At 43.9% G+C, this 17,106-nt stretch overlaps 2 protein-coding genes across 7 annotated transcripts in view; one reads left to right on the top strand and one right to left on the bottom strand.

Moving 5' to 3' along the window:
* The window catches only part of GOLGA7 (golgin A7), a 247,723-nt gene extending 234,270 nt beyond the window's left edge, over positions 1 to 13,453 (bottom strand). Inside the window, exon 1 of the mRNA XM_087938851.1 lies at positions 13,432 to 13,453. The gene's annotated coding sequence lies outside the window, so the exon portion shown is untranslated. The remainder of the gene's footprint in view (positions 1 to 13,431) is intronic.
* Positions 1 to 17,106, top strand: part of ZMAT4 (zinc finger matrin-type 4) — a 168,528-nt gene that overhangs the window by 20,836 nt on the left and 130,586 nt on the right. The window lies entirely within an intron of this gene.

The raw sequence follows: 17,106 nt of genomic DNA, 5'->3' as shown, positions 1-17,106 counted from the left end.
ATGGCTGTCCAGTTAAAAGCTTCTAGTGTTGGAGCACCCACAAATTCTGAAGGCAAGGCATTCCACTTGTTAATTGTTCTCACCATTAGTAAATTTCTCCTTGGTTTTAGGTTGCTTCTCTCCTTGTTTAGGATCTGTCCATTGTTTCTTGTCCTGCCTTCTGGTGCTTCGAAACATAGGTTGACCCCTCTCTTCTTTGTGGCAACCCTCAAATATTGAAACACTGCTATTGTGTGTTCTGACCCACTCCCTTTTCCAACAAATCAAACACAATCCAAAGGGAACAGAAACCTTGTAATACTTCTGCGAAACAATTAGCTGTGATAAGCACAAACCTTGCCAAGCTATGCAAGACTTGCCAAAAGATAACAGACAAGAAATAATTTGCAACACAAGAATCTTCAAGTACAAACTCAGGATACTGGAATGTCCATGAGGCTGGAGTTTCAAAACGTCTTTGCCTTCTGCAAAGAATGTTCGTTTCACAGCTGGCTTTTATCTTCTTGAAGGAGGGGCCATTCCCTTGCAGCCTTACTCCTGAGTCACCCACACTGTTGTAGCTGCTCTTTCCTGCAAGCAATCCTGCGCACACGTGCACTTGGCACAAGCTCCTCGGGAATCTCCTCATCGCTGCTGCCAGCCCCCACAATCTCTGAAGGCAGCAGTCAGACTCCCTGACAGTCCTGGCCCCTCATCTGAGTCCTTGTGCTCCTCAGCTGTCCGCACCTACTGCTGGCTAACCACAACATCATGTGTCCCCTAGTCCTTTTTTTCACTAGATTAGTCAAACCCAATTCCTGCAATTGTTCTTCCTATGGCTTAGTCTCCTGTTCCCATATCATCTTCGTTGTTCTTCTCTGCACTCTTTCCAGAATCTCAACATTATTTTAATATTGTGGTGACCAAAACTGGATGCAGCATTCCAAGCGTGGTGTTACTAAGTCTTTATAAAGTGGTACTAATACTTCACGTGACGTTCATGTAACAGACCAGCCACCACAGGACAATCAAAGGTCCAGAGATGAAAGGAGATAAAGGCATTTGATCTCCCAATTATAATCACCATCTTGCCCCAGTTTGCAGCTACTAGGGAATTCCTGTAGAAAAATGGGACAAAAAAGGATGAAAATTGTCTAAGCTAAAAAAACCCCACCCTTTTCGCCATGAAATGCTCATGAGATCTGAATATTCTGGCTTACGATTTCCATCGCTAAGCAAAGCAGTTATGAAGTGGGGTGCAACCAATTTATTACTTTTTTTTTTTGCCAGGGTTGTTGTTAAGTGAATCATGTGGCCATTAAGCAAATCCAGCTTCTCCCCCCCACCTTGCCTTGCTTTTCAAAAACTGGTTGGGAAGGTCACAAGTGGCAATCACATGATCCTGGGACACTATGCATGTAAATACATGCTGGTTGCCAAGTACCCAAATTTTGTTCACGCGATCATAGAGATGCTGCGATGGACAACTTTGCGAGGACCAGTAGTGAGTCACCCCTTTCAATGCCGCTGTAACTTTGAGCTGTTGCTAAAGGAATGATCATAAGTTGAGGACTAGGTAACATTTAATAGTAATTAATAGGGACACAGTGGCTCGGTGGTTTAAGAAGCTGAGCTGGTCGATCAGAAAGGTCGGCGATTCGACGGTTCGAATCCCTAGCACCGCTTAATGGCGTGAGCTCCCCTTCCTTGTCCCAGCTTCTGCCAACCTAGCAGTTCGAAAGCATGTAAAAACTGCGAGTAGAAAAATAGGGACCCCTTTGGTGGGAAGAGAACAGCATTCTGTGAGCCCAGTGATTATTCCTGCCAGCCCCATAACCACAGAGACGTTTTCGGACAGTGCTGGTTCTTCGGCTTTGTAACGGAGATGAGCACTGCCCCCTAGAGTTGGAAATGACCAGCATGGATGTACAAGGGGAACCTTTACCTTTAGAAACAGGGAGAGTGTGAGTTCTAGTCCTGCTTAAGCCATGAAAACCAGTTGGATGAGCTTGGGCCAGTCACTTTGTCTTGGTCCAACCCGCCTCACAGGGCTGTTGTCATTGGGAAAATAGGAGGGAGAAAGGAGTATTAGCTATGTTCTCCACCTTGAGTTACTGCTAAAAACAATAAAGGCAGAATCAAAATTAGGGAGAAATAATAATAGACCTTACTTCCTTCTTCAGGGGTGTCATTTGACTCCCAGTCTAGCCTTCAGCCCTGGGAGGGGTGCTGTCCTGCTGCCTTTTAACCAGGAGCTACTGGCTCGTACACATTGCAGTTGGCTCAAATATAGAAACTGGGAGACGGTGAGTTTTAGTCCTGTCTTAGGCATGAAAGCCAGTTGGGTGATTTTGGGCTGGTCCTTTTGCTGTTGGGGGAAAAGAGGGGAGGGGGAGTATTAGATATGTTTGCCAGCTTGAGTTGTTAAGAAAGAAAGAAAGAAAGAAAGAAAGAAAGAAAGAAAGAAAGAAAGGGAGGGAGGGAGGGAGGGAGGGAGGGAGGGAGGGAGGAAGGAGGAAGAAAGGGAAGGAGGAGGAAGGAAGGAAGGAAGGAAGGAAGGAAGGAAGGAAGGAAGGAAGGAAGGAGGGAGGAGGGAGGAGAGAGGAAGGAAGGAAGGAGGAAGGGAGGGAGGAGGAAGGAAGGAAGGAGGAAGAAAGAAGGAAGGAAGGAAGAAAGAAAGAGAAAGAAAGAGGGAAGGAAGGAAGGAGGAAGAAGGGAGGAGGAAGGAAGGAAGGAAGGAAGGAAGAAAGAAAGAAAGAAAGAGGAAGGAAGGAAGGAGGAGGGAGGGAGGAGGAAGGAAGGAAGGAGGAAGAAAGAAAGGAAGAAAGAAAGAAAGAAAGAAAGAAGAAAGGAAGAAGGAAAGGGAGAAAGAAAGAAAGAAAGAAAGAAAGAAAGAAAGAAAGAAAGAAAGAAGGAAGGAAGGAAGGAGGAAGGAGAGAGGAGGGAGGAAGGAAGGAAAGAGAGAGAGAAAGAAAGAAAGAAGGAGGGGAGGGAGAAAGACAGACAAAAAGAGAGAGAAAGAAAGAAATATGAACCTTGCTTCCGAGGAGGCGATGGGAAGAGGGGAGTTAGCTAGTTTTGATAATCTGCATGGTTTTGGGGGGGCTAAAATGGAAGTGGGGGCGTTTCTGGTTCAATTTGCTGCTGTTGTCAGCCCCTGACTTCATCTCTTCTATGAACCAGTCCATCGCATGAAGCCAGGGCACTGATGGATTTGCTTAGGCTTTGCCTGCTTATGAATTTAGCAACTGTGCTTTATTGAGCTGCGTTTTTTTAAAATCGAGCATGCTGCACATTGTTGTCCTTGCATTCATCCCAGCAGGGAGTCTGGTACACAATAGAGGTGATTATAACGTTTTCACAAAGTTTAAGGGGCTGGCATGTCAATTTTAATTGGAGGTCCTTCCGATGGGCTGGAACACTGCAATAGTCACACTAGCTGGGAGTTTGTGGAAGTGGAATCTTAGGTTGGATGGGTTGGGAAAGGCGAGAATAGAATAAACCTGAAGATATTATGAGAAGTCGCTGGGACAAGGAACGGGACCTCACTCCGTTATGCGGCACACTAGGGATTTGAACCGCCAAACTGCTGATCGACAAGCTCAGCGTAGTAGCCACTGAGCCACTATGTCCCCTTCCCTGTTTCTAGCCTGGTGCTTTAACCACTAGAACAGGGGTCCCCAATCCCTGGCCCACGTCCTTAGCATCTCTCCGTGGCATTCCAGTAACCGGATTGTGCAAACAAGTGAAGCCCCATCCACAGGATACGGACAGTACACAAAACCACACTCTCTCTCTGGTCCGTGGAAAAACCTCTCTCTGTGGAACTGGAGAGCATCAAAACATTGGTGGCCGTTGCACTTGACCACACCAGTTGCGTTGCTGTTGCAGCTTTCGAACCTGGTGTAATTCCTTAGTTACAGATACAGATTAATAGAGTTGGAAGGGACCTTGTAGGTCATCTAGTTCAACCCCCAGGCCAAGCAGGAGGCCCTACACCATTGTCTGACAGATGGCTGTCCAGTGTCTTCTTGAAAGCCTCCAGTGATGAAGCTCCCACAACTTCCGAAGGCAACTTTTGTTCCATGGCTTGATTGTTCTCACCGCCAGAATGTTTCTCCTAATTTCCAGGTTGAATCTCTCCTTGTTCAGTTTCCATCCATGATTCCTCGTCTGGCCTTCAGGGGCTTGTTTGGTTTATTTTCCTCCTAGCAGGAGTCCCTCTTGGTCCCTGTTGTGAGGAGAGAAAGCAGAGGCAGCTGAATCCGAGGCCCAAAATAGGCTAGGACGGTCTGACTTTCAATGCCTTCCTGTTTGCGCACAAATATTTATTAGCCGCGAAGAAATGAAAATTATCCGTGAAGGATCTAATTCACCAAGCAACCTTGAATGCGGGAAGACACTCCTGAGGGATTCATTCCCTAATTCCTCTCTAATTTTATTGCTGCTTTACTTTGTGGTGAAACGGAACACCATCGGTATTTTTCTTTCCTAAGTGCGGGTATTGCCCTATTTAACAAAAGGTGGGTTCCAAAACTGCATCAAAGGAAGGAGAGCGCTTCGTTTTATCTCAAGCTTTCTTCTCATGCGAGAGATCTCCAAATACATCTCCGTCCTATAATTCTCAACAGGCTGGGAAGGCTTGGGGACCACTTTTGCCGTAATGTTATGCCTTCCGAGTCTTCTGTTATGCATTTTGCAAATGGGAAGCAGGATAACGGATGGCAGCCTTTTTTAAATTGTGTTGGGTTCTGCGTTTGGAAATGGCCGATTGCGTTGCCGGAGAAAGGGAGAAGGAGAAAGATGGAGTGAGATTGTCTAAGAAACTCGAAGGAGGCAGGAAAATTGGAAAAGAGGTAAAATTAGCCCTGCATGATTAGGAGTTTATGTGGCTCTCACTCTAATGTGCCTGAGAAAAAAGCTGTGCTTTGTCAGAATTGTGGCTCTGTTTAGGCTAATGACCAAATGCATCTTGTAATATAGGGAAAGGCCCCTTGGAGCCTTGGTTCTTTCTCTTTGATGAAAGAGAATTTGGGTTTTTTTATATGCTTTTCTGAAGTAGTAAGAGCAGTGAGATCGCCTGGTGTTTCTTTGGTGAATAACTGGCCAAATTGGATGCATTGACGCCCAATTTTTTCATTGTACAGTTGTACTGGAATTGTGAGAAAGACCTTGGGAGACTGGGAGAAGAAGATTCTGCCTGGTCAGAGGTGGTATTCAGCAGGTTCTGACCAGTTCTGGAGAACTAGTAGCAGAAATTTTGAGTAGTTCGGAGAACCGGCAAATGCCACCTCTGACTGGCCCCATTCCCATCTATTCTCTGCCTCCCATTGAGTCCCTGCTCATCAGCTGGGTCTTCTTTGGTTGCCGTTCACAGGAGAACGGAGCTGGAAAGCAGGTTAGTGAGGTGGGGAGGGAATGGGATTTTGCAGTAACCTTCCCCTGCCATGCCTACGACTGCCTGGTTGCAGGGTGGCCGTGGGCTACCAGAACTTTCAGTTTGGCCATTAATCGCCTTTCCCAGAGTCTGGAGGCTTCCCTCGGGCCGAAAATGGCCTCCCTGGGCTCCAGAGGGCCTCTGGAAGCCCAAAACAGGCCTGTTTCCGGACTTCTGGACTTCTGGTTCAGCCCGTTTTTCGCCCTCCCAGAGCCTACGCGTGGCCCCTGCACTTACTTGCATCCACATAGTGCCATGTGGGAGGGGAGGGCGAGGCCAGCCGGTTGCTTCAACTACCGGTTCGGCGAACCCGATGTAAATTTAAGCATCCGGTTCGCCTGAACTGGGCCAAACCATGTAAATCCCATCCCTGCCCATCTCTCCTGAGGGTTGTTCTGTTCAAAGGAACTCCTCAAAGGAGCCTTTTCAAATTGGAAACTCAGAGAAAAGGAAGCGGAATGAAATTATAAGCGGTAGCATCTCTCGCTTCCCTGTGTTAATAAAGTTAGCTCAAAAAAAACACCACCTGAGAGAAATGAGGAAGAAATTCTCAGACAGCCAGTGAATAAAGTTAAAAAAAAAAAAAAAGCAAGCAAACTTCTTTTTTAAGAGAAAAAAAAACCCAGGAGAAATTGCGGACTTAGCTTTAGCAGCACATTACTTGTAAAGCGGGGTGTGTGTGTGTGTGTGTGTGTGGAAATTACAGGGAAAGTGAATAAAAATTAGATGCCGACTATCGGGAGACACGCGATGCATCCAGGTGGGCTAAATGAAAAAAAAACCTGCCACTATAATAGGCAAATTTTTCAGCCGCTTATAAATTAGGAATGTAAGACAGGCATTTTTCTCTCCCCAGCTACACTCTTGGTACATTTCTGCATTTTGTCTTTCGAATCCCCTTCTCCACTAAAGGGACTTTCCGTGCATTTGGCATGACGCGTTCAAAAAATAAGTTAAAAGCTGGCAAATGAACGATCCTCTCAGATTATCCTCCTGTGCTTTGGCAAGGCTAAGAAAGCAGGATCTTATTCCGATTCTCATTAAGGGGCGACAAGCTTTTTTCCCCGCCGCTCCCTCTTCTAGTCTTACTGCAGGAAGTGCATAGATAGTCAAGCCCTATAAACTCTGAAGGGAGCACAATGATGCATCCAACTTTGGTGCCTTTTCTCCTTCCGAATTATGTAACACAGGCAGGCACAAGTGTCTCTTTCCAGCTGGTGACCGATGGTGCAGTGTTGAGCCTATATATATATATATATTTAAAATGCTACTGCTTTAAAAAGACCCGAATGCGTTTAAAGCAACAAAGGAAGAGATCTCAAATGGACAGTTCAGAGTTTGCATAAGCCAGCTTAAATGGGACCTTGAGGGCTCTATATATTTATTTATACATGGGATTCAAAGAAGTGGTGAAATTGCAATGCTGTATATCCATGTTTCTTCAACCTCGGCCGTGTGAAGGAGATATGTGGAGTTCCACTCCCAGAATTCTGAGAAGGTTGAGAAACATTGACATATAGGAATGACTTTTTGCTTTTCCCATGGCCACACCCACCCAGCAACCGGGCAGAGAACCCGTCGCTGAAATTTTTGAAGCCTACCCCTGACGTGAAGCCCTTGTCCTTTCACCGCAGCAAAGTTCTCAAAGCTCGGGGCTAAAGTTCTGGGCAAACCAATTGCACGCTGCTGTTTTGGATGAAACTCCCGTTACCATAACAACCAACACATGATGGTCCCCCTGCATCTTAATGAAGGACCCAGGGGGAGTCACTCGGTGATACCAATCGATGTACCATCTTCGCGCGTGGCTCATTTGCTGCCCGAATATCCGCGTGGTCTCGATGAGAATGAATCCCACCCGTTCGTTCTGATGGATGAGCGGAGGACTCCGCCAGATGCTCACCCTGTGCCTTCCGATGCAGCTCCTGCCTCTTTCGCTGAAGACATGAAACATTAACTTCGTGTAATGCATCCCAGTGTAATGAGTCATGGGCAACGCATCTGCTCCTTGGTATTCCTAGCCATATTTCTGCTGACTGAACTCCCCGGTACCAGACCATAACACGACTGAATCCTTCCTGCTCCGAGGTCATATTTTGCTGTCATAAGAATGCCAGGCCGTTTGCTGCCTGGATTGGGTTCTTGAAATAATTTGGCCCTTGGGCTTTCCCCAAACCTTCTGAAATATTGCTATATTCATTCCTGATCAGGAGGAGGCATAACAGGTCTGCTTTCCTTCTCATAGGAACCGGTCAGGCGTATATATCCCTTATCGGGATGTGAACTCACAGCATTGCAGACGGTTTGATAATCACACCACAGTGTGTTTAGCTTTCAGGTTAGCTTTGATATGGGGATCAGCAGCTTGTAGGGAGGGAGGTCCATTCATACTATCAATAGAATGTCTTCCTTTCTTCTTTGCTTGCCAGTAAGAAAGGAAGCCGTACCATTTGTGGCATTTCTGAAAAGGACAGTTAATAGAATACGATAGAATTAGAATTAGAACAATGAAATTACAATATAATAATGAATGGGATGGAATGGAATGGAATGGAATGGAATGGAATGGAATGGAATGGAATAGAATAGAAAGAAGGAAACTGTACCATTTGTAGCATTTCTGAAAAGGTTAGTCCAAAGAATAGAATAGAATAGAATAGAATAGAATAGAATGGAATGGAATGGAATGGAATGGAATGGAATGGAATGGAATGGAATGGAAAGGAATGGAATGGAATGGAATGGAATAGAATAGAATAGAATAGAATAGAATAGAATAGAATAGAATAGAATAGAATAGAATAGAAAAAGGAAACTGTACCATTTTGTAGCATTTCTGAAAAGGTTAGTCCAAAGAATAGAATAGAATGGAATGGGATGGAATGGAATGGAATAGAATAGAATAGAATAGAATAGAATAGAATAGAATAGAATAGAAAAAGGAAACTGTACCATTTGTAGCATTTCTAAAAGGTTAGTCCAAAGAATAGAATAGAATAGAATAGAATAGAATAGAATAGAATAGAATAGAATAGAATAGAATAGAAAGGAATGGAATGGAATGGAATGGGATGGGATGGAATGGAAATAGAATGGAATGGAATGGAATGGAATGGAATGGAATAGAATAGAATAGAATAGAATAGAATAGAATAGAATAGAATAGAATAGAAAAAAGGAAACTGTACCATTTGTAGCATTTCTGAAAAGGTTAGTCCAAAGAATAGAATAGAATAGAATAGAATAGAATGGAATGGAATGGAATGGAATGGAATGGAATGGAATGAAATGGAATGGAATGGAATGGAATGGAAATAGAATAGAATGGAATGGAATGGAATAGAATAGAATAGAATAGAATAGAATAGAATAGAATAGAATAGAGCTGGAAGGGCCCTTGGAGGTCTTCTAGTCCAACCCCTGCTCAAGCAGGAGACCCTATGCCATTTCAGACAAGTTACTGTCCAGTCTCTTCTTAAAAGCCTCTAGTGCACTCACGATTTCTGAAGGCAAGATGTCCTACTGGTTAATTGTCCCCAATGTTAAGTTTCTCCTAAATTCCAGGTTGCTTCTCTCCTTGATTAGTTTCCAACCATTGTTTCTTGTCCTGCCCTCTGGGGCTTTGGAGGATAATTTGACCCCCCACCCTTCTTTGTAGCAGCCTCTCAAACAATGACATTGGAGTGAGGGGTCCTTGGTGCTCTCTGAGCTTGGTTGTTTTTTATGCAAGACATTTCATTACCAAATTAGGTAACATCATCGGCACCGATGGTGTTATCTTGTTTGTGTAAGGAAGCATCTGCAAGAAAACAACCAAGCTTTTAGAGGACCACGAACCCTTTCATTTCCACCCAGAGCTACAAATAATCCCTAGTTTGAATCCTACCCCAAATTCTCCATCACTGAACTGACCACAGAAGCATAGGCTGAAAGGAAGCCTTTGAAGTTCAACTTCATGCTTCATGCACTTGAAAATACCTCAACATGGCATTTCTGCTTCTCCTTGAAGGCATCCAAGATGGAATGAGAGATGTTCTTGCTTGAGTTATCTTTAGCCCTATGCCAGTGAACGTGTCTCTCAGCCCCATCTCATACCTTTTTCCTACACGTTGGATCGTTTTTTTTCCCCAACTGCCTTGTTTCCTACATTTCCCCTGTTAGCAGTTCTCATTCCTTTGGCTGAAAGCGACGCTCTTCAAAATGTCATTCCAGGGACAAGAAACTTTGAGAGTTGTTCTCATGGGTGGTGTGTTCTATTTCGTTAGCGATGGGCGAGCGAGGAACGTGTGTGAAGGCTTTCTCTTGCATCCTGCACTCCTCTTGTTGGCTGGCTGTAGCTCTCTGTGCGGCTGATAATTCTTAGAGGCAACCCTTTGAGAAGTTTGCGAGGTTGCATTGGGATGGAATCGTAGGTGATGGGGAAAAGAATTGCAGCGACCCATGTCACTGCCAGGTAGACAAATTTTTAAAAACTTACTGTGAGAAATATGAAACAAATTATCTGGCACCCAGGGGCATCCCTGGAAAAGGAGAAGTTTTTATTTTTGCAAAGGAAGAAAAATGTGAGGAAATTACATGGCAGGTACCTAGACAGCATTATTTCATCCAATGAATTGAGGTTATATCAACTCTATTTTAAGAATGCATGGGTTAATCTTTTTTTTCTTTCTTCCATGCCGGTTTACTTTTTAAAAAGATATTGTTAAGCCTGGTATTCTCTGTATTTGCTGGAGTGCATTTTTCCCCCCTTAGCTAGCATGGTGATTGTAAGCACTTGAACTCCAGGTATTAATTGGAATCACTGTTATGGAATGTAGTCTGGATTCCCAGGGAGGGAGGGTTCATTCTAGAGGAGCAAGAGAAAATTCAGTTCAGATAGCTTGTGTATGAGAAAGAGGGTGAAGACACCTCCTCTCTAATAGTGCCCAGAGTATATGTTTTATGGGGGTGTTAGCATGCTTTAGTGTGGCAAGATTCTATCTGTAAGCGAGGAACAATAAGGAAAACTGCTCAGAAGAATCACAATATGTCTTTCTTGGTGTTGGCAGTGAAGCCTGACCATCAAGATGGGGAATGCTACTCTAGATGTTGTGTGAGATCTTTGCTAAGCCTTGACGATGTGTGGCTGTGAGCGTATGTGTATATATATCATGATCCTAATGGAAAATGATGGATGTCCCTCTTGTTCACTTTTTATGGCAGGCCTCGCATTTATCCCTGACCTTAAGATGGGCTGCAGTATAATTCTCATTTCAATATGTCATTTCTAATTTTGGCTTACCGTTGAGTACGTAGCAGTGTTCTGACATATTTATTGGGTGAAGGTAGATAGCAATTTAAAAGATGGGCTATGTTGTGCTAGTGAGTGGATTAAATTAAGTTGAGTAAATACTGGAAATGGAATGCGAGAATCGTGAAACCAGTTTGGACAACCTGCTCAGCTTCACTGGATCTTTGATGCCCCCAAGCGAGATATCTTAGGCATCAGTGAGATCAGGGGGTTAGAGAAAGTGGCCGAATTAATAGCAATGGCAAAACTGTCAACTCATAAAATATTCCTATGCCAGTTTTAGTAGTTGCCATCCAAAAATATAGGGGGAGGAAGGAAATCTGGAAAAGCAGTGCAGTGGTTTGAAAGCAAAAGTACATTCCAACTCTTCTCTTTAAAAGATTGTAACTAAACTTGCCCGTGAATATATTTAATTGGACAATGATGACACCCAGCCTGTGAACGTGCTCAATTAGAGAATCTTATTTATGACACACCCAGGGGGGAAACAGGGTCACAGGGGACTGTAAATGATGTATGCCAGAGTTGGCTTCATACAGGGCAGTGCCAGTATGTCACCTCTAATATATCCTTTGCAGTTTTTTTGAAGTTTGGCTCGAGAATCATGACTTAATTAGAGGGATTGCTAGAATCCTGACAAAAACCATTTTCTGGGCAGACCACGAAGAGTGAACGGGCATCCTTCAAATACTTGAAATATCTAAAGTATCAAGAATCCATTATTAAAAGCCTCTTGATAGTTAGGCCTATGGTTAGAAGACACTTCTAGGATGAATTAGAGATAGTCCTCAACTTATGACCCCAGTGAGTTGTTAAATGAGTTTTGCCCCATTTTACATCCTTCCTTGCCACAGTTAAGGGAATCACTGCCATTGTTAATGGCTTTCCCATTGATTTTGGTCATGAAAATCAGGGATCCTGTAACCGTCATAAATATAAGCCAGTTGCCAAGCACCTGGATTTTGGTTATATGACCATGGAGATGTCACAGTGGTTGTAAGTGAAAAACTGTGGTAAGTCACTTTTTTTTCCAGGACCATTTTAACTTTAAATGGTTACTAAATAAACAATTGCAAGTCAAGATTCTACTTGTGTATGTTTGGAAAGGCCAATGTATAGCCCTCAGGGTGCAGCTGAATTTTTCTTCTGCAATATTTTTTTCTCCACAATTTTGATTTAGTTTGTTAAGGGTGAAATTAACAAAAATGCTTTTTTCCCCCAAAGAATGTTAGTGAGACAAAGAATTCCACTGTGGCATCTGTGGCAAGCAAATTTGGGATTTTTTATGAATAGGTTCAGGATAGAATGAAAAGGTTTGGCTAACTTTTGTTCTTTCCTGGAAAAACACAAGCTTACATACAACGCTCAACTACCTCTTTTAACTTATTTTAATCACGGTTTCTAACTAACCACGGTAAGCTGCATAATTCACAATTGTCATTAACTATGATTTACAACTACACTGGCTGGGTTAGATAACATGTAATGTTGAAACTAACCAAATGCGGCATGATATCCAGATTACTAGAATGGGCCATGAGTAACTTCTGAAAATTCTCCACCAAATATACGAGCAGAGAAATAGGTAGACAATGGGGAGGGTTAAAAATATCCCACCAGTTCTCAAGAGCAGGACTGCCTTGCAATGGAGACTGAAACATCACTGCTGAGGTCCTAAGGCTACTTTGCTTTGGGATTGTGGTGGAATGTAGTCTGGATTCCCAGGAGGGAGGGGCTGCATTCCAGAGAGCAAAGAGACGGCAAAGCTTAAATAGTCTGGTTGTGAGAAAGAGAGTTCAGTAAAGCTCCACCCTAGCAATTCTCAGTGTATATCTATATTGATGCAGACAGTTGCTTTAATTTGGCAAGATCTTGGTTTATAGGTTAAGAACAATGAAGGAAACTGCTCAGAAATAATTTAACACGTCTGTCAGTACTCTCACCTCGCATCTGCATTCTGCTGTCTCTCGGTACCGGTCTGCCATGAACTCTTGGGCAGGGGGGCAACTGGATGGGAGGGGGAAAGGTTTCACTGATTGCTGTATTTTCCTGAGACACGATTTCAAGGTCACACAGCTGGGAATGGAATACAGCTGCACGCCATCCCACACTTAAAATAACTGCTCCAAAAACTTCTTTTCCGAATATGATTGTACGATGGAGGACCAGCAATGAGAAGTACTAAAGAGGGGGAAAGTTGTGGAATTTGCCACATGAATTTCAGTTCTGGCTTTGCTCAGTTGTATTTCACTTGACCTTTAATAAACGATACCTTTCTCAAGAAACGGAGTTAAGGATCGTTCTTGCTTAAAGGTTCAAGAAGAGGCAGGTCTGACAATTTCTTTCTTGGTTCTTGGGGTCTGCCAGGGACTGAATGAAGTGTGGGATGCAGACTTCGGGGCGGATGAATAGCTCGGTGGTGCAGTGGTTAGAGTGCAGTACTGCAGGGTCCTTCTGCTGACAGCTGGCTGCCTGCAATTTGGCAGGTCAAATCTCACCAGGCTCAATGCTGTAAAGCACTGTAAAGTGATATATAAGACTAAGTGCTATTGCTTCCTTCCTTCCTTCCTTCCTTCCTTCCTTCCTTCCTTCCTTCCTTCCTTCCTTCCTTCCTTCCTTCCTTCTCTCCCTCCCTCCCTTCCTCTCTCTCCGTGGTTAGAATGCAGTATTGCAGGCTACTTCTGCTGACTGCTGGCTGTTTGTAATTTTGCAATTCGAATCTCACCAGGCTCAAGGTTGACTCAGCCTCCCATCCTTCTGAAGTGGGTAAAATGTAGACCCAGATTGTTGGGGGTTGGAGGCTGACTCTGTAAACCTCTTGGAGAGGGCTGTAAAAGCACTGTAAAGTGGTATATAAGTCTAAGTGCAATTGCTTGGGAAGGGAAGGGAAGGGAAGGGAAGGGAGGGAGGGAAGGAAGGAAGGAAGGAAGGAAAGAAGGAAGGAAGGAAGGAAGGAGAAATGAGAAGGGAAGAACAACCTAATAAGGGAGCTATAAAATGTGCAATGGAAAAGGAGCTTCATGCTCCTGTCAACTTGGAGAGAGGAGAAACAACCTCATAGTATGCGCCACAGTGACACAGTGAATGCAGTACTGCAGGTTGTTTCTGCTGACTGATGGCTGCCTGCAATTTGACAGTTCGAATCTCACCAGGCTCAAGGTTGACTCAGCCTTCCACCCTTCTGAGGTGGGTAAAATGAGGACCCAGAATGTTGGGGGCAACAGGCTGACTCTGTAAATCTCTTAGAGAGGGCTGTAAAAGCACTGTGAAGCAGGATATAAATGAGGGGCTGACACACACCTGCCTTCCTTCATAATCTGAAGCACGTCAGTGCAACAAGAACCAGCCTTCATTGTGAGAATTTCCCTGAAATTTTCATTCCCAGAGTCGAGTCACTTTCAGCAAATGGAACCAGAATTGCCAGAGGAAAGGCGTGCAGGAAAACTGCTCCATCTCCCTTTTTGTAAATGAATTGTTCACAAGGTTAGGAAGCATCATTGTATTCCTTTCTATTTTTTTTTTTTTTTAAAAAAGAACACCTCGATATATTGTAAAGATAAAAAGAAAAACCCAGGCTAAATTATTGATATTATTTGGGTGACATTTTAATTTAACACCACTGGGGACGTCTTGGTGACATTTGTCTGCCTGGAGCCCATGAAAAGTACAGAGTACCGCACAGTGGGTGGCGTTGGCTTCTTTAATGGCACTCCGAGCTGGAGAAGGGGGGCTGCCTTCTGATCTCTGTTTCCTCCCATTGTAGGTTGCGTCATGCGGTGTGGTGATTCATAGCTGGGACCTGCAGTTGAGTCCCCGCAGCTCCAGTGTCAAACAGCATCCTCCAGGATCATTAAATTGTACAGCAGTAAAGCCTGGGTGTGAGGCTTGTAGCTGCTGCTCAGCCCCACCTCCTAAAGTGAAGCAACCAACATTGTGGGTGTGGGAATGCTCTCCTTGCTGTTGCCTAGCGTGTCTCTCCAATTTGCAGTTCCAGAGTTCATCCTAAGTGTATGCAAAAACAATGTGAATTTGGGGATCAACTCAGTTTGGAGATTCTATGATCTTGTCCCCAAATGAAGAAAGACAAATGGAGTTATTTCGGAGCAATTTCCTTCACCTACAGACAGAAATCTTGCCAAATGAAAGCAGCTATTTGCATCCCCATAGATATATACCCTGCTCGGGAGGGAGCCTTGTTGGCTCTCTTTCTCCCTACCAAACGATCTTAAACTCCGCTGTCTCTTCATCCTCTGGAATGCAGCTCCTCCCTCCTGGGAATCCAGACTACACTCCACCACAGTTCTTCAAGAAAACAATTGGGAATTGCTCAAAAAGAGGTCTGTTGCTGGCTAATTTCGAAGTTGCAGGATGGCTATTGAAATAGGACATGAAAAGGGACACCAGGACCAAAAACAACACAATATTGTATTTAAATTGTCTGCATTAATTACTTACAGCGCTTGGGCTCTTTTCCTAATTGCTAGGTGAGCTCAAGTGGCATGGAACAAGTCTCTGGAATTTAACTCAATAAGGAGTTGCTTTTGTTGGGCAAATTTTATAGCTCTCCACCTCCAGAATTGCCTAGTTTAAGATCAGCAAGGGAAGGATTTGGATTAAGTGTCTAGCATTTATTGGGTGCCTGCTTCGGCAAAGGAGGAAAGTAATTATCTGACTGGAGTATGAGCAAAAGTTTGTTATGTCACCACTTGCAAAAGTAAATTGGAGAAGCTAGCTTATCTAAGCAGACTCTCTTCCAGCTGGTGATTGAAAAATGCAGGTCAGTCACAGGACATAACTTAAACCCCATTCTCATCTCTCTAACTGACCTTATTGGGTCTCAATTAACACACACACGCACAGATCCTCTTTTTCATTCAGAGAAACTCTGTATAAATCTCAGAAGTCAAAACCATCCCTGCACGTATGTAAATTCCTTCTACTACAAAGACTCTTTTTACAGGAAGGGATGGCTTTCCTTAAACAAACAAACAAAAAAAATAGCTCCAATCCATTTCATTCTCAACCCACTTCTATGATTAAGTTGTCAGGATTCCGGCAGTTACCCCAATTAAATCATGAGTCTTGAACCAAACTTCCAAAACTTCAAAAGCATTTATTGGGAGTGAACACGTCCGACACTGCCTGGGTGTAGCCGACTCTGAGACACATCATTCATTGTCTCCTTTGACCCTGGTTTTCCCTCCACCCCCCTGGGTGTATCATAATTCATATTCTCCAATGGGATACATCCATAGCCAAGAGTCGTTAATCATGTTCTCCAGTTAGAATTTTGTGCCGCAGAAGCTTCAGTCACCTAGTTACTATCTTTGAAAAACATTGATGGAATGCAGTTCCGGTTTGCAAGCTGCCACACTGCTCCCCCCTCCCTTTCTGTTGGCAACTCTAAAAAGACCATAGAAATATTTTATGAGTTGACATAAGTCTTCGTTTACAGGACCGTGACATAGTAACCTAATAACAAAAGAAGATTCACAGAACAGAAATAAATACAGGTATATAGGTATATGTAAGAATATATATCCTAAGCAATATCACTATTGGACTGTACGTGACTATAGATTAAAAGTTATAGAGTGATAAACATATAAAGTATTATGGTACAACTATGAAAACAACAGTTATAATTATGACGTACAATACTACCTAGTTAAAAGAGTCTACCCTGAATGATGGTTAGAACCAGGGTGTATAATGTGATCCATATCTAAAAAGGACTTGATATAGCAGTATCCCTTAGACTTACATACCACTTTATAGTACTTTACAGCCCTCCCTAAGCAGTTTAGAGCATCAGCCTCTTGCCCCCAACAATCTGGGTCCTCGTTTTACCCACCTCGGAAGGACGGGAGGCTGAGTCAACCTTGAGCCTGGTGAGATTTGAACTGCCCAAATGCAGGCAGCCAGCAGTCAGCAAAAGCAGCCTGCAGTACTGCATTCTAACAACTGCGCCACCAAGGCACCTAGAGCCTCTAACCCCATGATAGCAAACCTATGGCATGTGTGCCACAGGTGGCATACAGAACCCACTCTATGGGCATGCAAGCTGTACCCAGATCAGTTCTACCAGGCATGCGTGTGCGCCTCCTGTCAGCTAGCTGATTTTGGGGTCTTTGCCACGCATGCATGGGGGGCGGGGCGCATGCAGGAGACCCGTGCACATGTGCAGGGGTGGGGGGAGCACAGGGGGAATGCAGCGTGCCCCCCCCTGCGCTCCCTATTTTGGGCCTAGTAGGCCTCCCTGCAGCCTCCTGGGAGCAAAAACGGGCCATGGGCGGAGCTGTGCAACACAGAGGGCAAAATTCACTTAATTATCTTTCTTAGCAACCCCAATTTTGGTCATGAAAAACCAACATTCGTAGCAACGTTTAATTGTGGTTGT

The sequence above is a fragment of the Pseudonaja textilis genome, chromosome 9, assembly GCF_049901715.1.
Source record: "Pseudonaja textilis isolate UNSWEBS1 chromosome 9, rPseTex1.2, whole genome shotgun sequence".
Taxonomy (NCBI): Eukaryota; Metazoa; Chordata; class Lepidosauria; order Squamata; family Elapidae; genus Pseudonaja; species Pseudonaja textilis.
This window is presented reverse-complemented; position numbering and strand designations above follow the sequence as displayed.